The following is a 22,511-nucleotide window of genomic DNA, read 5'->3' as shown; positions in this document are numbered from 1 at the left end:
TATAAACTGTTAAAGTTACTTCAAATGACATGCCAAAATGACTGCTTGGAAAGTTGTAACTACATTTTGTGTGGGAATTTATAAGGTAAAAATATTCTTTGACATGGTTCCTTAAATTCAAGTGTTTTAAAACCTCAGAAGGAAGAAATGTAATTTTAGATGTACCTTAATGTTTGTGGCTAAGTACAGTTAAGAAGACATTATTTCTGATGTTATTCAATGTTTTACTCTTATTGCACCATATTGACAACAAAATCATCACTCATTAAGTTAATAAGTAAGGAAGAGAAAAACTGACTTAAAAAATCTCAAAATGCACATACAGAAAAAAAAAAAGCTCTTCTGAAACTGCACTGAAATTAGCCTCACAAGGCAGTATATTCTAATGATCCCTGTTTCACTGATCTATGCTGATGTACCAATAAATAAATAAATAAATAAAAGAAGGAGAAATAATATATTGGGAAACACTACAGAAATGACAACAAACATAAACTATGACCAGGAGTTATCAAAAATCAAGAGGGAAATAAAAATCATAGGGATGCATGACAAGAGCAAACAGGATTTTTACAGCAGAAATGTTAGAGTTGTTCCAAGAAAACTTAAATAAGGATGGAGTAACAAAGGAATTAGACCCTGCTAACCTCCATTTTAGAGGCTGAAATTGAAAGTTCCTTTTGCTTCCTGACCATGACACTGTTCATAATTTTTCAGAATCAGAGTCCCCTGGCCATGAGATATTGTTTGGGGGCACTGCTAACACCTCTGTTTCAACAGTGCCTATTTCATCCTAAGTCCCATGACAAACTGAATTTTTCCAGATTTGCTGCTGAAAGAGTTTACTGTTTTAGGTATTCACAGATATTTCCTTAACCTATCACACTCCTCATCTGCTTTTTGCCCATCATTCAATTGTACCAGGCAAGGGAAGACTTCTGTTCGGCCATCACACTTCTATCCCATACTTGTCCCAGGAAACATTCATATTTGTTCATGCTCATCTCTTTTGACGTGAAACAATTTTGTTTGGAGGAAATAAGGTTATACATACAATTCTAAACATGTCCTTTCCAGTTAGTTTTCTTAGTGCTCAGACCAGTGGCTTACTTTCATACTACTTGGGGATGTCAGATTTTAGAAAAGACCATCTAGATCCGTGTTTCACTTAGCTTGTGGGCTCCTCCAGTCCCCTTGTGGTATTCTTGCAATTCCAGAAACATATTGTGCGTGTGCATGTGTGAGAGTATGTAAGTGAATATTTCATGTTCAGGGTGAGGGACTCAAGTGTCTGAAATGAGTGAGGGCAGCGTCACACTTGACTAGAGCAGTACTTCTAATCGCATAAAACTACAGATGTATGTAGAACATGTGTAGGGCATAAGCAGAGGGTACTGTGTAAAGCTTGGTGTGAAGGTCTACAGTGGGAGTATTTTATGGAGTACAGTCTTGCCTATTCCATCCTATCTTGCCTATCTGCTAGGGCTGGGCACTGGACCAAAAAATATTCAGATGCAGCTGGGTTTTGTTTCAGAGAGCACTAGATGGTTCATAGCAAAAAGAAACAAACAAACAAAAACAACACCAGTGTTTGCTCAGGAGAAAATGAATGTTTGTGGAATGTGGACGGTCACGAAATAGGGATGATATGGGACCAAACTGAAGAGCTAAGTTATAAAACCTAGATGTATTTTTTGCATTTTCCTTGCTGAGAACAGCCCACCATCAGGTGATTAAGGTATTCTTTGGACAAGAAAAAAAAAAAGTGAGATTTGATTCCAACAGATGGAGAAGGGAACAGATGGTACAGTTTCAATGCAAGTGCACTAACTACTTGAAGAAAAGAAGACTACTGTCTCCTTTTATAGCTACAGAAAAATTAAAATATAAAATAAAATATTAAAATAAAATTAAAAAAATAAATAAATAAACAAACAACTGGCTCCTGTTTAGCTTTTGAAAGCAATGAATATATGCATGTAATTTCAGAAGACAGTTTAGTCTTGTGAAGTCCAAGTATTGTTTAAGTTTGAAGTGTGTATGCCCTAGGATGGACAGTTTTTAACATATCTCAGAGAAATTAGTGTTTCTTCTGACTACTTGATGCAGCTCCCTTTTCAGCCTGTTACTTTCTCAGAAGCCTACCTCTTTACAAGCAGTAGGGCTTCACTGCCTATTTCAGGACTAAGGGCTTTGGTGCAGTGGCCAAATATGCAGGGCTTATTGCCCCGCTCATTGCCTGCAAAGCCATCACTAGAAGCAAGAACTAGAAGATAGCTTTCTGTCACAAGCAATTAGAAATAGAGATTGTTTAAATCCAGTGAGGTATCCCCTTCCCAGTGCCCATACTCAGATCATCCTGTCATAATCAGCTAGGAACAATAAAATAATACACCAAAACTACCTATACCTGCTGATTCTCACCAACCTAATGACAGAATTATATTTTACAGGAAAAGAAATAATAACAAAAAAAAAATGTATTCTATTTATAATAATAATAAAAAAAAAACATACATCCTAGACCATAGAGTAGTTAGACTGGATAAGACTTACTTTGTTTATTGAAGTTCTTCATTCATCTAGCTTAAAGCTTCTGACCTTAAATTTAATTTTGACCTTAAAACAGAGAAATGTGTTACCCTATAAACAGTGAATTTATACAAAGAAATAATAAATTGCTTTTAACAGGGCAAGGCTGGATTACTATTATCTATGTTATTTCTGCTGCTTTTTATAATTAGAATATACTTTCTAGAATAATAGCACATGAAGGAATGATTATTGTGTCATATGAGCATAATTTTCTCCAAATCTGATGATTTATTTTTTCTCAAGTGTGATTTTAAATTTCTTTTAGCATATGGGTCAGAAACTTCTTGGTCCCAAGAAGATAAACATTGAAAGTGCACAGATTTAAAAGGGTTCTTTCTAATACTCATCCCCCCCCCAAAAAAATAAAAAAATAAAAAAAATGTTGTGCATTTAAATGAGATACCCCAACTTAAAAGTACTCGTGTAAAAAGAGGTCATTCCGTGTCTAAAATCAAAGTAGGAGAAGTGGAATTTAAACCTTCAGGAGAGAGCATTGTCTAAAGTGACCAAGAACCGTAAGTGATTCATTAAGTATAATTGGGCCAGTGCTTCTTCCCAAGGGATTGTCTTAACAGCAAATTCACCTTATCAGGACTCCACATCTATCTGTAGGATCAGAATACCAATTACTCCATATAGGTTAAGATGTGCATCACCTGGAGTTTTCAGTGGGTATTCATCACTCAGTATGTTATTTTGAGGATGTTTTATTCCCTCTGTTCAGCTGACAAAGTGTTCCCTGCTGAAAAGTTACAAATGGAATGTGAAAGAGAAGGCAAGAGAAAGTGATTATTTGATGCTGGTAGTTAGAGAAATTTCCAGATCTTTTTACTTCAACAGTCTTTGAATCTACTATTAACAATCTATCATTTTGTTTTGTGTATCTGAACATACTTTTTCAATTTGAGAAGCATATATAGGTCTACATGCACACACACACACACCATGCATGCACACACTGTTTCCATGTTGCTTAACAAGGAATAATACAGCTTGTTCCACCTCAGAATTTCAACAGATTTTACAAAAAAAAAAAAAAAAGAAAAAAAAAAAGACTGATAATAGCCAGTGGATTCACTAGGACATACCTTCTGACTTCATTGTTCCTGTACCCATTTCAGCAGATTTTCACTTTATTTCCTATATCTTTAGATCAGGCTGTTGGTCACTGTTTAAAGAGAGGTCACCTTTGTCATAAAGATGAAGGCAAATCTGTGAGAGGCCTATCATAAGGACTGATTTTAGCCAAGAGAAACCGTTATATTAGGTATTGCTCTGAAAGTCTGTGTGTCTATTTCCATTTTCCAAATCACATTCTGAAAGGGGAGCATTTCCTCCTACTTATGCCAGGGGGACATGGCATTTCCTTTTTTTTTTTTTTTCTAGCCCCAGCAGTAACACAAGGGTTCAGATGCCACCCTCAGGGAAATTCATTTTAGGTTAAACAAACATATTTCTGGCTTCTTGCTATGCATATTTTTTAAAAGTCTGTACAAAAAGAAAAAAACTTATGTATTCTCTCTGGTTTGCTTTTGTTTATTATGGTATTCAGAGGTCCCCTCTGGAAAACAAAACAAAACAAAACAAAACGAAACAAAAAAACACACACACACAAAAAGATTTAAAAAAATATATTTTTTTCAGCTCCTCTCTTTCCTCTGACAGTGATTGTCAATAGTTTGCCTCATTTGTTTACTTCTTAATGAGAGGTTCTTATCTACATGGTCCTGTTCCTTTCAAGGAAGATGGGCACTTAGAGCCACAGTTGGTTTCAAACACTTCATTATATGGTGGGGCACCTAAAGTCTGCGTTCCTTTTCCCAAATTCTGAGCTATTTCTGTAAAACCAAGGAAGCACACTACAAATGAAAAGAAACCTTACTAATACATCTGCTAATTATATTATCTCCATCTAAGTGTAAAGCTCAAGTCTTTTTTGTAAATAAAAACAGTAGATCACTGCCTTTTGAAATGCTTCTGAAAGAAAATTTATTTTGGTCAAGGCAACTAAAATTAAGAATAAATCCACGATGGCTATGTAAGTAGAGTGGCATGCCTGATGTTGTGCAGCATAGCTAAAATCAGTTCTTTAGAGCAAAACTGGATCCCATCATCATTGGTCAGTTCTCTCCCAGTCTTATATAAATTAAATAGGAAAGAACAGCAGGGCAGTGAAATTTGACCAAGCATTATCAACACGAGGTTTGGTTCAGATAATAAAGAAGAGGATAGGAATTGACCCAGATGTGAACAGTGTAAATTATATAGAAAAAGAATAAGAATTATTTTGCTACTTTATTTCTCTTTGTGTTGAATAACTTTTATTTCTTTTTTTTTTTAATTCATTTAGTTTGTAAAGGAAGAGTCTTAATGTTATTTTGGGTTAAATGAGCAGGACAAGTTAATCCTTAAGCCTACAGGTTGTATAGTAAAATGGGTTCATTTATTCTTCAATAAGACAGAAAACATGAGTTATTGCTTTCTGACCAACCATTTTACAGCATAAAACAATAAGAGCTGAGAGAATGAGACATGTCTACAATCAGTGATGCTGAACATTAACACAAAAACTAATTACATACGAGAAAAAAAAAATCATTTTTCTGTACTGAATCAGTGGAGAAACTGTCTGTTAGGTACAGAAGCTCCTTTTTAGTTCTTTCTTTTCCTATGGACTGAAGGATTGTGTATTTTAAACACAGTTGAAAATATTAACAGGACAACCAGTGAAGTCTGACATTTGTTCCATATGATCATTAGTTTTCTGCAAAACAGTAATACTGTTATTAGTGTCTTCGTATTTTTAAAAGAAAATACGCAAATTGTGTATGGAAAGTATATGTAAAATTAGTATGGAAAACTATAAAACATCTCTCTTTTTGTCCTCCCTTTTGTCCATCTTTTTGCCTAAGTAATGCAAAACTTACTGTTAGATTGATTTCATTCAGTGGGTAACTTTTAAGATTTCGTTTTAAAGGAAAATCCACACCTTAACAAGGTCATAGAATTTCTAAGGCTCCCAAGAATACATTTACAAATGACCAATATTGAATAACTACACAGCTTGAACAGAAAAAGACATAGGTTTGTGTTGTTTCAAACTCTGGTTGGAAAAGAACACTCTTGGGTTGGTTTTACTTAGGTGGGCAGCTGAGTTCCACCATGGCCGCTCTCTCACTCCCCCTCCTCAAAGGAGAAGGGAGAGAAAATACAATGCAAAGGGCTCAGGGGTTGAGATAAGGACAGGGAGATCGCTCAACAATTATTGTGACGGGCAAAACAGACTCAAAGTAGGGAGACAGTAAGACTGCCTATTACTGACAAGCTAGAGAGGTGAGAAACAAAGGAAAGAAACCAAAAACCACCTTCCCTCCATCCACCCTCTTCCACCTCCTCCTCCCGATCAGCGCAGGCGAACTGGGTGATGGGGGCTGCAGTCAGTCTACAGCACTTCGTCTCCACCACTCCTTTTCTGTCACTCTCTGCCCCTGCTCCATGTGGGTTCCCTCCCACGGGATGCCGTCCTTCCCGAACTGATCCTGTGGGGGCTTCCTACAGGCAGCAGCTCTTCAAGAACTGCTCCAGATATGGGTCTGTACCATGGGGTCCATCCGTCAGGAGCAAACTGCTCCAACCTGGGTCCTCCACGGGCAGCAGCTCCCTCCTGCTCCTGTGTGAGCTCCTCTCCACGGGCTATAGGTCCGGCCTGAAATCTGCGCTGGTGGGGGTCCTCCACAGTCCACAGCCTCCATCAGTGCAGGTCCACCTGGTCCACCATGGTCTCCTCCACGGGCTGCAGCATGGAACCCTGCTCCACCATGGTACTCCATGGGCTACAGGGGGACAGCCTGCTTCACCATGGTCCTCGCCACAGGGGAACTTCTGCTCCAGCACCTGGAGCACCTCTCCCCCTCCTTCTTCACTGACTTTGGCATATGCAAGGCTGTTTCTCACTCCTCTCTCAATCCCAGCTGCTGTTCTCCAACCGTTTGGTGGAGTGTTTTTTTTGGTTGTTTTTTTTTTTTTTTTTCTTAAATATGTTCTCAAGGAGGCGCAAACAACATCGTTTATTGGCTCAGCTCTTGCCAGTGGCAGGGCCCTTATCTAACATGGGGCAGCTTCTCAGAAGCTTCTCCTCTCAGAAAATACCCCTATGCACCCGAGCGTGCCCCCCCTCAAAAAAAACAAAACAAACAAAAAAAAAAAACCTTGCCACATAAACCCACTACAAGTCTATGATGAAAAGATTGTGAATAAAACTGGTCAAAAATGTCCAATGATTCTTTGGTGTGTCCTGGCTTCAGCTGGGATAGAGTTAATTTTCTTCTTAGTAGCTGCTTTGGTGCTGTGTTTTGGATTTAGGATGAGAATAATGCTGATAACACACTGGTGTTGTAGTTGTTTTTGAGCAGAGCCTTCACTAAGTCAAGGAGTTTTCAGTTTCTTATACTGCTCTGACAGCAAGGAGTCTAGGGGTGCACAAAAAGCTGTAAGGGGACACAGTTGGGACAGCTGACCCAGACTGGCCTGAAGGATATTCCACACCATATGGAATCATGCAGAACAATAAAAACTGTCATGAGTTGGCCAGAGTGGCAAGTGGCCACTGTTTGGGGACTAGCTGGGCATTAGCTGGTGGTGAGCAATTACATTGTGTACTATTTGCTTTGTATATTATCATTTATCATTTTCCCAACCTTTTCTGTCCTATTAAACTCTCTTTATCTCAACCCGTGAGTTTTACATTTTTTTCCAATTCTCTCCCCCATCGCATGGGGTAAGGGAGAGTCAGCAAACAGTTGTATGGTGCTAAGCTGCCTGCTGGGTTAAACCACAATAGCCCTTTGGTGCCCAACGTGGGGCACAAAGGCTTGAGATTACGACAGATCTGACCAAGGTGTGTTAAAACAAATTTGTTATAAGCATTATATCAGTTTAACAGTTGCTGGTCACAATGTTGATTTATTTGCTCTCAGAGTAGCTTGCTTGTTCTCAGAGTTGTGCTGTGTAACACCTTACTTGCTGTCTATGCACCCTGTCGTGCTGTTTATCATCTCTGGGGGCTGGCTTAAGGTTATCATTTTGCTGTGCTGTGTAACATTGACTTATGTTATGATAAAATTACCGGTCATGAGACTAATCTGGTATTTGTATTCAGCATTGTCATCATCTCTATACTTTAGGAACCATCTGTCAGAAACTAATAGTTATACTCTTTATGTTTTAACCTCAGGGAGCCAATCTATGGGGGATACAAGGAGGGACACTTTCCCCTGCTTCTTTACCCTCCCCTTCTCCTTCACTTCCTCCTCATCCTCCAGATTAGTTACAGCAGCTCTTGAGAATTTTGAATATCCTTGGGATGATCAAACTAACATATTCCTATTGCTATGCCTCCTGAATGTGTTACTGGTTTTGTTTATGGTTAAACAACTATTTAAAAATATCAACCTGTCTGCCCTGAGGCAGGATAGTTGTGAGTGGCAGGGAGCATGGCAGGATATGGGCAGGCACCTAGAAAAGCAGGCACCTCCAGTGCTTTGGAACTTCACCCCTGAAAAAATGCAGAATCCCCCCCAAAATGGTAAAATGTTTGAATAAGGTGTGCCATCATTCTGGCAATTCCAAAGAGACACAAATCACTGCAACATGCTGGGGCTTGGCCCATGCCCATCCAGCCACACTCAACACTAATCCAACCCCCATGATGGGCCCTACAGCCACTCCAACCCCTATGACAGGAGCTGTATCTGGGCCAGAGACCCAACCTGTGCCAGTATTGGTTGCCCTTACACACGAGATGAAACAATGGATGCAAAAGTCAGCTCATTTAGTAAGGGAAAAACTACTACTAAGAAGGGGAAGGAGGAAGAAGTGGACGAGCCAGGCTACTCTGAAGCAGGGCTATCACAAGGACAGGAAGAGGCAGATCTCATAAATGCAGCAATAACCACCTGATCCCTATCCTTGGGTGAGCTGTGAGATATGCAAAAAGATTTCAGCTGTCATTCAGGTGAACATATTGTCACCTGGCTACTCCAATGCTGGGATAATGGGGTCAGTAGCCTAGACTTAGAGGGCAGGGAAGCCAAGGAGCTGGGATCCCTCTCTAGGGAAGGGGGCACTGACAAAGCGATGGGAAAAGAAGTGCCAGCTCTCAGCCTCTGCAAGGGACCCCTGTCAGGCATGAAGGAAAGGTATCCTTTCAAAGAAGATATGTCACCTATGTATGTGGACCACCATGGAGAGAGGTATCCAGTACCTGAGGGAATTAGCCATGTCAGAGGGGATTTATGGTGACTTAGAAAATGGCCAGCCATCCAGAGATCCAGACAAAGTCAAGTGCACACAACCCACGTGGTAGAAGTTTGTGCAGAGTGCCCCATTGTCATATGCCCACTAATTGGCAGTAAAGACCTGGAAAAAAGAGAGGAACAAAGATTGGGTGAATTGGCTGGCCAACTCCAGTAATATGAAGGAAACCTCACTTCCTCCCCATAGGCCTGTGTCTTGGCTATGGAGCAACTTTCCCAAGAGGTCCAGCAACTCAAAGAGAATATCTTCCTCCCCACCTGTAGGGACCAGTTTCTCTGCTATTAGGAATAAGCATTCTTCTGCTCAAGACAGAGGATATAGTGGATGCACACCACAGGCCACCCCGTGGTTTTACCTGTGTGACCACGGAGAGGAAATGGAAAGCAAAATCTTCCTTGACCTTAAAGGCATGAGTATGAGAGTTGCAAGGAAAAACAATGCAAAAAGGGGTTTCTTCCAGGAAAACGTCTGCTCCAATTTCCAGTGGGAACTTCCCCAGATGGAGCAGAAAGGCTGATCTTACTTCTGATCTTAATAAAGGCACTACTGATTTTAATTCACAAGAAGTGATTATTTAAGAATGCTATGATGGGTGAGGGTCATAGTTCACTGCCTGCATGGTTGAACCACAACACAGTGGTACAATCAAAGCCTCTGTACAGGCTTCAGGAGGCTCTCCCTGTCCTTGTGAAGAGGGTAAGGATTGACCCTTGAGTCTCAGAGGCCTGGGTGTGGAGCATTTTTCTCAGATGGTCTGCCCTGGATCATCCAGGAATGTTCAAAAGCTTTCCTATTGTATAATAAGCTTGTATATCTATTCAGAAGTTTGTGTGTCTATGCACAGTGTATATGCATATACACACAATAGCTGTACTTCTTAAACACTGGATTGGTGGAGCATGATCTGAAAATCAAATGAACTGTTTTGTTGTTGTTGTTTTTACCATGAATCCTATTCCTGAGTTCTTGCAAAAAGGGAGGAAGACTTATACGTGAGTATTTTTTGCTGGTACTTGAACAAAAGCCCTTTCCTACCACTGTCTGTTTGTAATAACAGGACTTACAAAAGCTTTCCAATCTGCAAAATGCCAACGGTTTTATTATACTTATTATGCAATATATTTCTGTGATTTCTTAGAAAATCACTTACGGAGACAATGAATTATTTCTGGCTTTGTTTGGCCTTCCTGAACTTCTTCTAATATAGAAGAAGGGAATGTATTGCAGCGGGCATTTTTTTTTCCTCAAGGCTTTGTCCATAGTTATTGCTTTTCATCCCCTTCCCATTGATGGTTCATGAGGATATACTGCTCCAAGTGTAGTCTCAAAATGTTGTACCTAAATATAATAGCACAGTGTGAAATAATTATTTGTGGGAGAATGACACCTTTGTTTTTTTATCCAAGTGTAACCCCTGTAATGAAAAGATTATTAATTGAGGAGCTAAAAGTCCAGGAGGCACTGGAAGATTAAAAACAAGTGACTTTATAAATCTGTGGATGTGACTGCTGTAATAATCCTCTAGAACTTAACTGAGGTAACTTCTCCATTTAAATGGGCTGGTTTAATGGAATGGGAATTGTTATGGACAAGAGTGCCAAGCTGAAGGAGGTTTGGAGGGCATCCCTCCAGGGCAAGAATAATATTGATGATTAAAATAGATTGTGAAAGAAGCTAGAAATTACTAACTAAAAGATTTAGGCCTCTAGGCTAAGAATAAATGTGGTATTATTCAGCTATCAGAATAATATATGAAATATCATCTATTTTTGAACTGTATTCTATTTGGCAGGCAGTGAGTCAATGATTAAGTAGATCTTCACCATCTCTGATGGCTCTCGTCCTGTGATTTATATATTCCAAAAAAAGAGCAGGATGTCCCAGCATGAGGGACAAAGAAAATGTGTGAATAAAGAGGAAAGCCTGAAACCAGAAACCTCTTATTCAGAGGCTGACAGATTTTTGAAGCCAGAATGGTCATCTAGCCTGACCTCTCTAATATTACAGGCCATAACATTTCACTTTGTTACCCCAGCTGTAAGCCAAATTTATCTTACTAAGGAGATTATTAAAAAGTAGGAGTAATATTTTCAAAGATATTTAGACACGTAAAAGGTGGAGGTAAAAATACCTGTACAGAATAGGTGCTTCTCATTGTATTCATGATAGGCTGACATCCAACAACTTCACTCTGCTGTTGAAAATCTTAGTATGTCTCTTAGTCTGTTAAATGATATTTGAATTCTGGTGTGTGTACATGGTCATATATACAAATCACAGTTCTTTACACATTTCTAAACATAATTAATAGCACCAGAGAGAAATTTTGCTGGGAAAAGAAGAATTCATCCCCTTATGTCTTCACTATCTAATAAGGAATTGTTATTTCTTCATGGTTTGAATAGGGATTTATTTTCTTAATTGAAACATCTCTGAAATGAATGCTAAGGTTAGACTCTTCCACCACCTTAGATATATAATTCCACAATTCTACACACCTATCCTAAGAAGTGTCAGGATCTAGTCATGTAACTTAATTCCAAAAAAAAAAAGTAAAAAATAAATTTAAAATATATATAAATGAAGGAAAAGTGTCACACTCTGATGTAAGAGAACACATGAAGGGCCATTGTTGACAACAGTATAATAGAAATTAATACTAGCTTCCTAGTAATGAGCACAAAAGACTCTGCATATAGTGATTTGGGAAATAATGTATCATAGAGAAAGTGATATGATGTTGTAGAGGATGTTAGATTTGCAGGTGTTATTGGTAAAAATTTAGGAGTTCAGTAACATTCTGTAAATTGAGTTTTACTTTGGCTTTTTCCTTTTTTAAATTATGTAATTGTTCTTCTTTTTACTGCTGAGCAGAAGGTAAGTAGGAGTAAAATTACAAAACATTGAGAAATATGTTATTATTTTTGCTATGGGGATAAAAAACATTAGAGAAGCAGAAAGAGCAACACCAGAGAGAAATACATTTCATTCCCGCCCCACCACCTTGAAATTCCTCGATATGTATTTCACCACTATAACCCTCTATCTCTTAAAAGAGGTTGTGCTGTGTATATATTTCATGAAGTACTTAGGAATTTCTTAGTAAACCTTCTTCATTTTGCAGGTGGGAATGCAATGGAAACAGAATACTTCAAACTGTTAGATGCATTTGAGGAAAATTTGAATTTAAAACTAAGTCTAAGTAACTGTACCATGCAAATTATACTAATTTAATCAAAGAACTGGGATGGGCAGAGTAGTGGATTTCATTTGCTTCCACTTTTGCAAGATTTTCAGCACTGTCTCCTACAATATTTTCATATCCATGTTAAGGCATTGTGGTCTGGATGGGCATAAAACAGGTAGAAAATCAGTTGGGTGGTCAGGCACAGAAGGTCATGGTTAATGGGTCATGTTCTACCTGGATGATGGTAATAACTGGTGAAGTGGGGTCTGTTCTGGGATGTCTCTTAGCTAAGATCTTTCTCAGCAGTCTGTAGAAGATAACAGAATGCACAGATACTGAGTGTGAATATAACACCAAATTAGGGGGGCACAAGTTGATCTTCTTGAGAGTAGACTCCCTTCTAGAGGGACCTCAACAGACTGGAAGAATGGCCAGACAGGATCCTTGCAAAATTGAAGGGCAAGTACCACGTGCCCCTGGGACAAAGGAGCCCCTGCAATGGCACAGACTGGGGTTGGACAAGCTGGAAGCAACCCTAAAGGAAAGGCCCTGGGGCCTGGTGGCCAGTGAACAGCCTCAGCCAACAAAGGCAGCCAACAGCTCCCTGGGCTGTATGAATAGGAGCACGGCCATCCAATAGAGGCAGTGATTATCTCCCTTCTTCCTCTGCTCAGCAGGTTACACTACATCTGTAGTACTGCATCCAGTTTTGGGGCCTCCATGCTAGAAGGAAATTAGCAAACCACAGCAAATACAGCAGAGGTTCAAGGAGGCTAGAACACTTGCCCTGTGACGATAGGCTGAGGAACTGGGGCTTGTTCACAGCAGCCTCCAGTGTCTGCAGGGAGGTTATCAAGGACATGGAGCCAGGCTCTTTGCTGCTGTGCATGGTGGGAGGATGAGACGCAATGGGCATAAACTGAAACAAGAGATGTTCAGACTGGATGGGGGAGAAACTTCCTCTCTCTGAGACCAATACAGCAGTAGGAGAGACTGCCCAGAAAGGCTGTGCAATCTCTGTCCTTGGAGGTTTTCAAGATACAGCAGCTTCTGAGAAACAACATCAGACCTCAGAGCAGGCCCTACTGTGAACAGGAGGTAGGGCTAGAGACCTGAGGTCCTGTCTGAACCTGAATTGTTTATCATTTTACGAAACATTAAACAACAATATTCAGCTGCTTCCCACCTCCCAGCAAGTGAGAAAGACCATTTCCTGAAATACCACAAATAAACAAAAGCAAGGGTAGGACAACAGGAGTGATTGGATCTCCAGTTTCCCAAGCTACCTTTAACTAGTTATAAAAGCTGAGAAGTTTACTATACAAGTCTTGTGAAAGACCAATTCCTGAAGAAAAAAAAAAGCAAAAAAAAAAAAGCAAGGATAGCACAACGGGAATGACTGAATCTTCAATTTCATGAGTTATCTTCAACTAGCTATAAAAGCTGAGAAGTTTAGCATACAAGTCTTCTGAAACCTGCCATCCTGACACACATCAGGTTCAGGTTCAGTCTGAGGTCTGAGAAATTCACATCTTGAAGAAAAATCTCACTTGACACATCCATCATAGCCTCTTTTCAGTTACCCCTACAGGAAGGTAATGCTGGAAAGTTTGTTCATCTTCTCACCCACTGCAATTGTTGTTGCCATCTAAATAGATACATTTCAGTCATCCATTTCTTTTCATTATTAAATTCAACTTTGGTCTCTTACATGACCACAACACTGGTTTTGGCATTATTTCTGAAAGTGTTTCACATACAAACACAGGACTGCAAATATCAGTTTGACCTGGATTCCTTTTCAGATCATTTAATTCCTAGACATTTCTTTATCTCATTAAATAAAATTTGTTTCAAATGCAATTAGGCTGGTTTAAATTGTTTGTCTTTTTTTTTTTTTTTATGAACAATAGATATGTGCTATCTTTCTGTTTCTGAAGATCTGTACCAGGAGGGTGATTACCCATCTTAATTTGATAAATATTAGGTGAACAATGACTTCTGACTCACTCAGATTTCTTAACAAATCAGAAGTTAATAATATTACCTACTTCACATTATCTACTGACATTTTTAATAGTCTGGTCCTAACTGTTTGCTCTGAAAGGTCAGTCCAACTCAAGTACAGCTGGTAGACCAGCTTCTTTCTTAGATCAATGTCTTTCTGAACACTAATCAGTGACTAGTATATTAAATTATTTTAATTTTATTATCTTTTAGAGAAACATGTATGAAAGTGATTACCTTTGCTTGAGATAATGACTCTAAGAAAACCAGCTATCACAAGCATAAAAAGAACATGAAGTTTTATAAGCCTTATGCTTTATTGCTAATTTAATTAGCTTCCATTAACCCACAAATGCAGCTTGATAGATATATTCTGTTGTTTATTATGCCAATTAGCACCCCACAACATGGTGCTTATTTAGATTATCTCATCTGTTGCAGTTGACAATGCTCCTCAGTGGTGATATTCAGTAACATGCTAGGCTTACCAGAGCTGGTGCCTGACAATTCTTCTCAAGTTCTGCTTTTCTAAGGTTAAGGATGAAACCGTAGTTCTTGACAGGAATGCTAAACATTAGTCCAAAATTACTAGGAGAATGTCTCCTGTAGAGGGAGGGGAGAGCTGGGACTCACCAATAAACAACAGCTTCAATGCCATTTCTTTAGAAGTCTTAGTTTTAGCTCTCTGCAGTGTAAAAACAAACAAACAAAACCCAGCTTATTAAAATGCATATATTTTCCTTTTGTTCCAAGAGGCAGGGACAAGCAGGAATTGGGAAAAAACATCTTGCACTTTGCTGAAGACCTTTGTTAGCAAACTGTTTTCTCATCATACAGTCCTTTCTGATCAGAAATCAGCATATGAATGAACATAACCATATGTACAAATTCATACCGTTTTCCCTCAAAATAAGCTAATATGCAGCTTTGTATAATATACAGTGAAAAGTTTTGTTTGTTTTTCTTGGAAACAGAAATCATTAATAATAAAGCTAGAGTTAGGTATACCTGACTGATACTTGAAAAAGACTGTTCAACAGGACATTCTTGCTGAATTTTCTAGAAAAGCTTTTGGGAAATATTAGGAGTGAACAGAATATATACAGAAAACTTCTTAACCAGAGATGAAGCAAAAACACCATACAATCTGAACTGAGAATTGATGTTTCCAGGAAATCAAGAGCTTCCTGAATAATTAGCATACAGCTGCTAATTATCCTGTAAATTTTTGTTACAACCAGACATAACCCTGCTAACACACTTCACTAGAAATTACTTCAATTGGTTGCTCACTTTCAATTCCCTGTAAGAGAAAGTTTCAAAAACAGATATAAAAGATACAGACCTGACACAGAAAAAAACTCTCATTTTTCCAGCTAATTTGAGGGCTGAATTTATTCTCAGGCCTAAGGAAATACCATCTGAATGAGTGCAACTGTTAATTCTGTCAGAACTCAGCTTTTTACCAGATGCAGAATAAGCCTTTTTTTTTTTTTTTTTTACTTCTGTCATTCCTTATGGTTTCCTTAAATTCTAATAAAAATTAAATGAAATTCTAATATCTAGAAATAATTCCTAAATATATAGAGACAGAAAAAAAACTAATTTTAATTAAAAATTAAATTTAATTAAATTAATTTAAAAAAATTAATTTTAATTTGAAGTCTAATATTACCACCTTCCCCTCCTCTGCTCTGTTATTGTCCTAAGGCAATAAGACATGTGAATCCACTGGGAACAGGAGGAAGCAGATGAGTGTTTTCTATTGAAATCTTCATTAGCAATATTGTCAAAGCAAAATAAGCAGAAAAAAAAGTTACTTGGGAGCACTTGTCACTACCCTGAATTGCACTTATTTACTATACTTTGCTTACTAATAGAGTATGCATTTATTTTATGCAGCACCTTTTATCTAAAAGGATAAGACAATGAAAAAGAGAGAGGGATTAAACTGTTTAGAGGAAACATTCTAACATTTTTTTCAGTGAGATTTTTTTGAAAAGAGACGGTCAATGAGGCAAAATATATATATATATAGCAAGTCTCTCCCAGATGTAAGCACTATATAGAAAAAAAGCTCTTGAATCACAAGTAGTATGAATTTGTTAAGGGTCAGAGAGGAGGCTTATAAGTAAAGGCAGAAACATTAGAAAGTATTAGATGTGGTTCCCCTTGACTATACACTAGTTTTATTCATTTCCCCTTTGTGTCAATCAGTGCCATCAGGAATGAACATTAAAAGCTCATTGGTACTTCAGCGGCTTCTGCTGGTTTTACTGTGTTTGGCACTATGTCCTTTAGTAATAAGGCCTGGGGAAACCCATCCCGCAAACATAAGAATCAACAAAACCCTTCATCTACAATGCAAATGAACTTGAATGTACCCATTTTAAACTCATTTCAAGACAACAGAAAATAGCTTACAATACCAAAAGTATTTTGCTTCATTTCCTGACAGCTTTCTTAACTACAACATTAATTTAAGTAAAATAGGGTATGAAAGTTAAGTGTTATAGCTGTCCTTGAATAAAACTAAACAGCTACAGTTCATTTCAGAATAAAAGCACCTTGTGCCTATTTAGTTGAATCCATTTACTAGTCAGTTTATCAGTTATTTGTCAGAATCAGAACTGGAAAGCACATTAAGCTAAATAAAGTTAAGATTATTTTATTCTAGACCGCAACAAAAGCTTCCTTAGGGCTTGTCTTAAAAATGAAGTTAATCTGTTTTGCATACACAAATGTGTTCCATGTCAAATCTGTACGTAGCAAAACCCTAAATTAGACTCATATTTTGATATTTTTCTTCCTAACATAGTTCCAGTGAAACCTGCATTGAATTTTCTGGTCCAGTTAAGTGACTTTTTGGCCTGAAAACAACTGAAGTAACAGTTATTTCTGAACAAACACCTGAGAACATTTAGTTAACTTATGAAGCAGCAACCAAATATTCCATGTGGTGGTGTGAGTCTAGCAATAATATATATAAGAGTAATCCTAGTAAGAAAAGGAGATCTTATCATAATAAATAGGGAGTGGGTAGCTATATACAGCTTTTGATATAACTCACAATAATTAGGATTATTTTGAAAATAGGTAATAACTATTCCAGATGCTTAGAAATCAAATGCATGGAAAAATCAAGTGAATAACAGCAAATTAAACAAGAAGATGCAGTGCAATGGCAGGAATTCCCCCAGTAATCATGAAATTTTCCCTTCTGAAACCTAAATGTTGAAATCTGGTATTTGTCTGAAACAGCCATTAGATTAAGAGAAGCCTATCCACTGACAAATTATTTTCAGTCTTGAACATACATTTTTACATTTTTTTTTTCTCTGAAATCCGCATTGAAATTTGTCATGATTTGACCTAGTACAGGAGAAGCATCTTTTTAAGCAGAGCAAAAAAAAAAAACACCAAAAAACAAAACAAAAAAACATGAGTTTAATGACAATTTATTTCTTTAAGTTATCTAGGTGGAAATATATTCTCTTATTTGAGAAATGAATAGATTTTTTCTTTATTATATTCACAACTCAATGTTGTTAATCTCTTAATCTTCACTTAAACAAGGGATTGAAATACCTAAGTATGTTATTTAAGTCCCAGTAATGCCAATGAAAATACAGTAGGATTTATGAATTTGGTTCTCTGTTTATGGATGGATTTTAGTTAGCATTTAAAGCACTTTTCAGAACAGTGTCATCAGATTGGGACTTAGGCTTGGTTCCTCTACTAACTCAGTTTAGTTTCTCTGCCTAGCCTCTTGCCATTGCACAAGAACACTGCACATTGGACACTGCTCATTGCATATTGAGTGTTTAGATATGGGAACAACATCAAGGTAACAGGTTTATGCACTACATTCTCCCTGCAGTTTACCTCTGATGGCATTTTAAGCATGTGCTTTAGTCTTCAACGAGGGCTATTTAAAAATCTGTGTTATAATTTAGAAGTGGGAGAGAGAGATTTTATCATATAATCAAGAAAAACAATTGCAACTCTAATGCAGCCTGAAGTAAAGATGATAGAGTCAAAAGATTAGGTCAGTCTGAACTAATTCATCTTTCCTAATGCAATCTTTTTCCATAGTTTATCAGTGTCCAAAATAGAAAATAGCATAAAACTGTCACCTCAATGCTTGCAAATTACATAAAAGCTAATTAAGACTTAAGAGAAGTACAATACCAAAAATAGGGCAGGACAGAACACACTTGTATGTTTTAATATTTCTGTTAAGAGTAGAAAGATCCAAGATCAGCTGCAGTAGTTCAATGCCTTATCTAAGACTATTAACGGTAGCTAAGGACCTTTGAGCTCTACCTAATCTATTGCTGAATGCACTAGAATTAATAGAAATATGCAATACGTAAGCAAGGTTAAAGCCAGGCTGACATTTCACCGTCTTCCCTCTACTTGTTGGAAGATGAAAGCTTTTCTCTAGACATTTGCCCTCTTTTGATATGTTGTCATGACAAGGATTTTATGAGAACAAATATTCAAAAAAAGGTGTCAAGGTTAATAGGCCACAAACACAACTCCTTTTCTCACACACAAATGTAGAAACCGTGACATTTTCTTAGGGAAGAAGTGCTTCCTGAAGAATAAATTTTAGTGTGTTCTTCTCCTATTTAAAATTTGTTTCTCTAAATGTCTGCAACTCATTTATGGGCAAAATAACAGCGATAAACTTCCACATGCAAAGCAAGGAAACATTTATGAAGAAATACATTGCAGTCTATAAGGGATTATTTTATGCTTCCAGTTTATATTATAAATGTATTATTTAACCACACTCAAAATTTCCAGGAACTATTTTGTCATAAAATCTTTTCAAATGTGCAAATAGAAGTAGCAATGTAAAATAAAACTGGCAAGAGACATTAAAGGTGCTTTCCAATGTGTAACTGAGTCTAGTAACTGAGAGCAGAGTCTAGCCTAAAGACTTTTGTCTGCTGCAGATTATATAGAGGGAAACAATTGTTATTAAAACGTCCCTTAGGTCTGCCTACCGTATAACTCTGCATGTATCTAAGGAGTATAGGAGTTTTTTAGTGCTAAGGATGGGTATTTATATCATAAATAAAAAACAGATAATTAGAAGTTTATAGGACAAAAACAATCCAATTAAATCCCTTATTTAATCAAAAAATCTATTCATTTGCATCTTCATTTAGCTACTTGTCTTTTTCTTTGTTTTAATCTCTCTTCCAAGAATATGTGTTTATGGTGGCCAACATTCAAGAGAAGAAACAGAAGAGGGCAGAGTTTTTGAGGTTGTTCCTCTGGAGGATATTACGCCACCATGTCATCAAAACCCTCTCAGAAACCTTCAGGTGTTGTCTGACAATTTGTCACCTGACTGGTCCCCATTACTACTATGGCAAGACCATTGAAAAATTTGTCTTCCAAGGCAAGGCTATATATTCTTCCAAAGCAAAACTATAGGCAAACATATTCCAAAAAGCAGGGTTTTTTTGTTTGTCTGTTGGTGATGATGGCTGTGTTTGTGCCTTTTTTTTTTTTAATGTATGTTGCATTTCCAAGTTCACATAACTATCTAGTTTTGCAAATCTCTCTCTTTTCATAAGCAAGGAACTCTGCCAAACCCTTCTGGCTTTGTACAAAATAGCTGAAAATGCATCCTAAAATTTTCCATCCACATACTATTTCTTTCTGGTTCATTGGTACAGCTAGTAATGAGTTTCTTGAGGAACAAGAAATATGTAAGAATGAGATTTTTTATACTGAATAAATATCAATAGGTATAATTTCCTCATTAGAAGTGGATGAGATTACAACTTCTTTCAAACAAGAGGGGAGCGTTTTTCAGAAGCTTTTGTTTGCATTTTGGGAAGGACACCACCCCTGTCTTGAAACAGTGAGCAGCCAAATGAATAACTATTTCTATGGGAAAGGCTGTTTGCTGTAGTGAAGCAATGATAATTACACTGAAAATGCTGCAAAGAATATGAAAGTTGAAAGGCCTGAGAGACAGTAAGTATCCAGTGAATTTTACCAGAGATAATTTGCCAGCTTGGATGTCTCCATGTGCGTGTCCAGCATCAAACACCCTGTGTTTTGGAGAATACTGTACACAATAATAATAATAAATTAAAAACAAGCAAACAAAAACAAAACAAAACAAAAAAGAGCTCTTGCTATGACCAAAAACATTAAAAGAGGGAGCATTCCAGTCATATTTAAAAATCCTTATCCCAGCCAAAATTTCAATTAATAGTTAAAAAGGACCCTTTAAAACAGAAAACAGAGGTAATTCAGTGATCCATATTGCTCTCTAATGACTGTGTTGGGAGTTTATGTCTTACCTTGAAACGGCTCTATATTAGGAAGCCCCTCTCTGCTGAGGATACAAGGAGTGTTTTCATCATATCAAACCAGCTGCATGTGTGAGAGATGCTTATATAGACCAAGCACCTGATTTGAGAGTTCCTTTCTCAGGTGTGACCCCTCCCTAGCTCCTAGTAATCAGGAACCTTTTCCCTTTTTCCCCTAAAAATAATCAGGCAATGTTGACAAACTTTCTTCAGTATGATGCTTAAGTTACTAGATCCTAGTAATAAAATAATAAGCCTTAGAGGTTTGAAGCACTCTAAATTTGTTATACTAATGCTCCCTAAGATGTATTAAACCTGGGATAAGATGTGAAGACTCAGCACAAGAATATACTACAGAAGGAAAAAAAAAAAAAAAAAAAGCATTCTGGTGACAGCAAGTTTAAATCATATTGCTATGGCTTATGCTTCAGATATGGGAAAAAATACAATGCATGTATTTACTGTTGTTCCTTTCCAGAAACCATTACCATTCTTTCTCTTTTCCCACTGAATTTAGAAGTCCCACTTTCTTCCCCAAAAGTAAAATTAAGTTTTTGATTGGCCTAAAAATAACTCCTGCTAATTTAGTATTTTAGCTTCAGAATACGTAGGTTACAGAACGAATGCCTGAGTGGCTTTCAAAATGCGATAGAGTGAATTGACCAGCTCTCTTCTGGGGCATGTGCTACTTTCACGAAATAAATAAATAAATAAATAAAAATTGTTTGCCAACTTTTTTTTTTTCTCAGCTGCAACAAAAATTGCTGCAGAGTAAGTGTTCAGACAGTTTATGGCAATTCTGCCCCAAAATCCTGTTAAGCAATAATAAGATTTGTTTCTCAGCTGCCAGTTTCTGTTTCAAAAATATACCCCCATGCGCTCTGAATTCTCAGAACAAATTTTGACTGATTTCTTTCTCATCACACTCCTTTGAAAATAAAATTCTTGCTCTTCATCATTTTAAAGCATTTTAAGAGGTGATTAAACTGCAGCCACACAGCTTGTGTTACAGATGGATAAAAAGTTGCCCACATGGAGTTCAAACTCTATGTGGTAACTGCAGCCAGAAACTATCCTATTCACAGTTCTTGTCCTTAAAGTTCTTGTCCTACAGGTTACTGCAAGGACTGATTTATTTATTTATGTAGAAATACTTTTCCTTATATGAATACACTTATAGTCTGGTTGGTTTTGCATTGATTGTTTGTTTGCTTGCTTTTAATTTTAAAGTTCTGTATATCAAGGAACATTTAAGGTCTCAAAAGAAGGAGAGTCCTAGTGTCAAAAGTATTTGTGTAAGAAAAAACAGATAGTATCTACCCAGTATAAAACAGACATAATTTTTGCCTAATGAATTTGAACGCTTTTTAGGGAACCCTTTAAGAGTACGAGCACTATACCAATTGCCTATCTTAATGTTGAAAATTTCATACTTTAACTTTCAAGAGGCTATTTCCAAACTATTTTTATAAAAGGAAGTGAATAACACTTAGAGATAACATTGTATTTCAGTTAAAAATAAATAAAATAATAAAAATAAAATAATAAATAATAGTATAAAATAAAATAAATAAAATAAATAAAATAAAATAAATAAAATAAAATAATAAATCAAAATAGGAGGAAAGTGAAAGAAGGAAAGAAATGTTATTTAAAATGATAACTGTGCATTCTCCTACCAGTGGGTTTTTCAGCCAAAACAACATTACTCAAATGGTTCAGACTTATTTTGCAAAAGTAGCAAAAAAGGGATACAAGCACAGCAGTTATCAAACATACCAACTTCACTGGTGTGATTTATTTGATAGATTTTCAAGGTATATACAACACATAGGAACTTCATGAGTAAATGATATCCATTCTCCTCATACTCACTATCCTAAATATAATAAAATATATTAAAATCTTGAATCTGAATCAGATTTCCTTTATGTACCTCCTTTACTCTCTGGCCTCTCTGGCCTTTTGTAGTGCTGAGCATCATGTATGTCTCTGGAGATGGATGCTTTTGAGTATCAAATTATGTTTCATTCAGATGAATGAATACCATTCAGATTTCTCAGTAA

This window comes from Cygnus atratus, chromosome 2, assembly GCF_013377495.2.
Source record: "Cygnus atratus isolate AKBS03 ecotype Queensland, Australia chromosome 2, CAtr_DNAZoo_HiC_assembly, whole genome shotgun sequence".
In the NCBI taxonomy this organism is placed as follows: Eukaryota; Metazoa; Chordata; class Aves; order Anseriformes; family Anatidae; genus Cygnus; species Cygnus atratus.
This window is presented reverse-complemented; position numbering follows the sequence as displayed.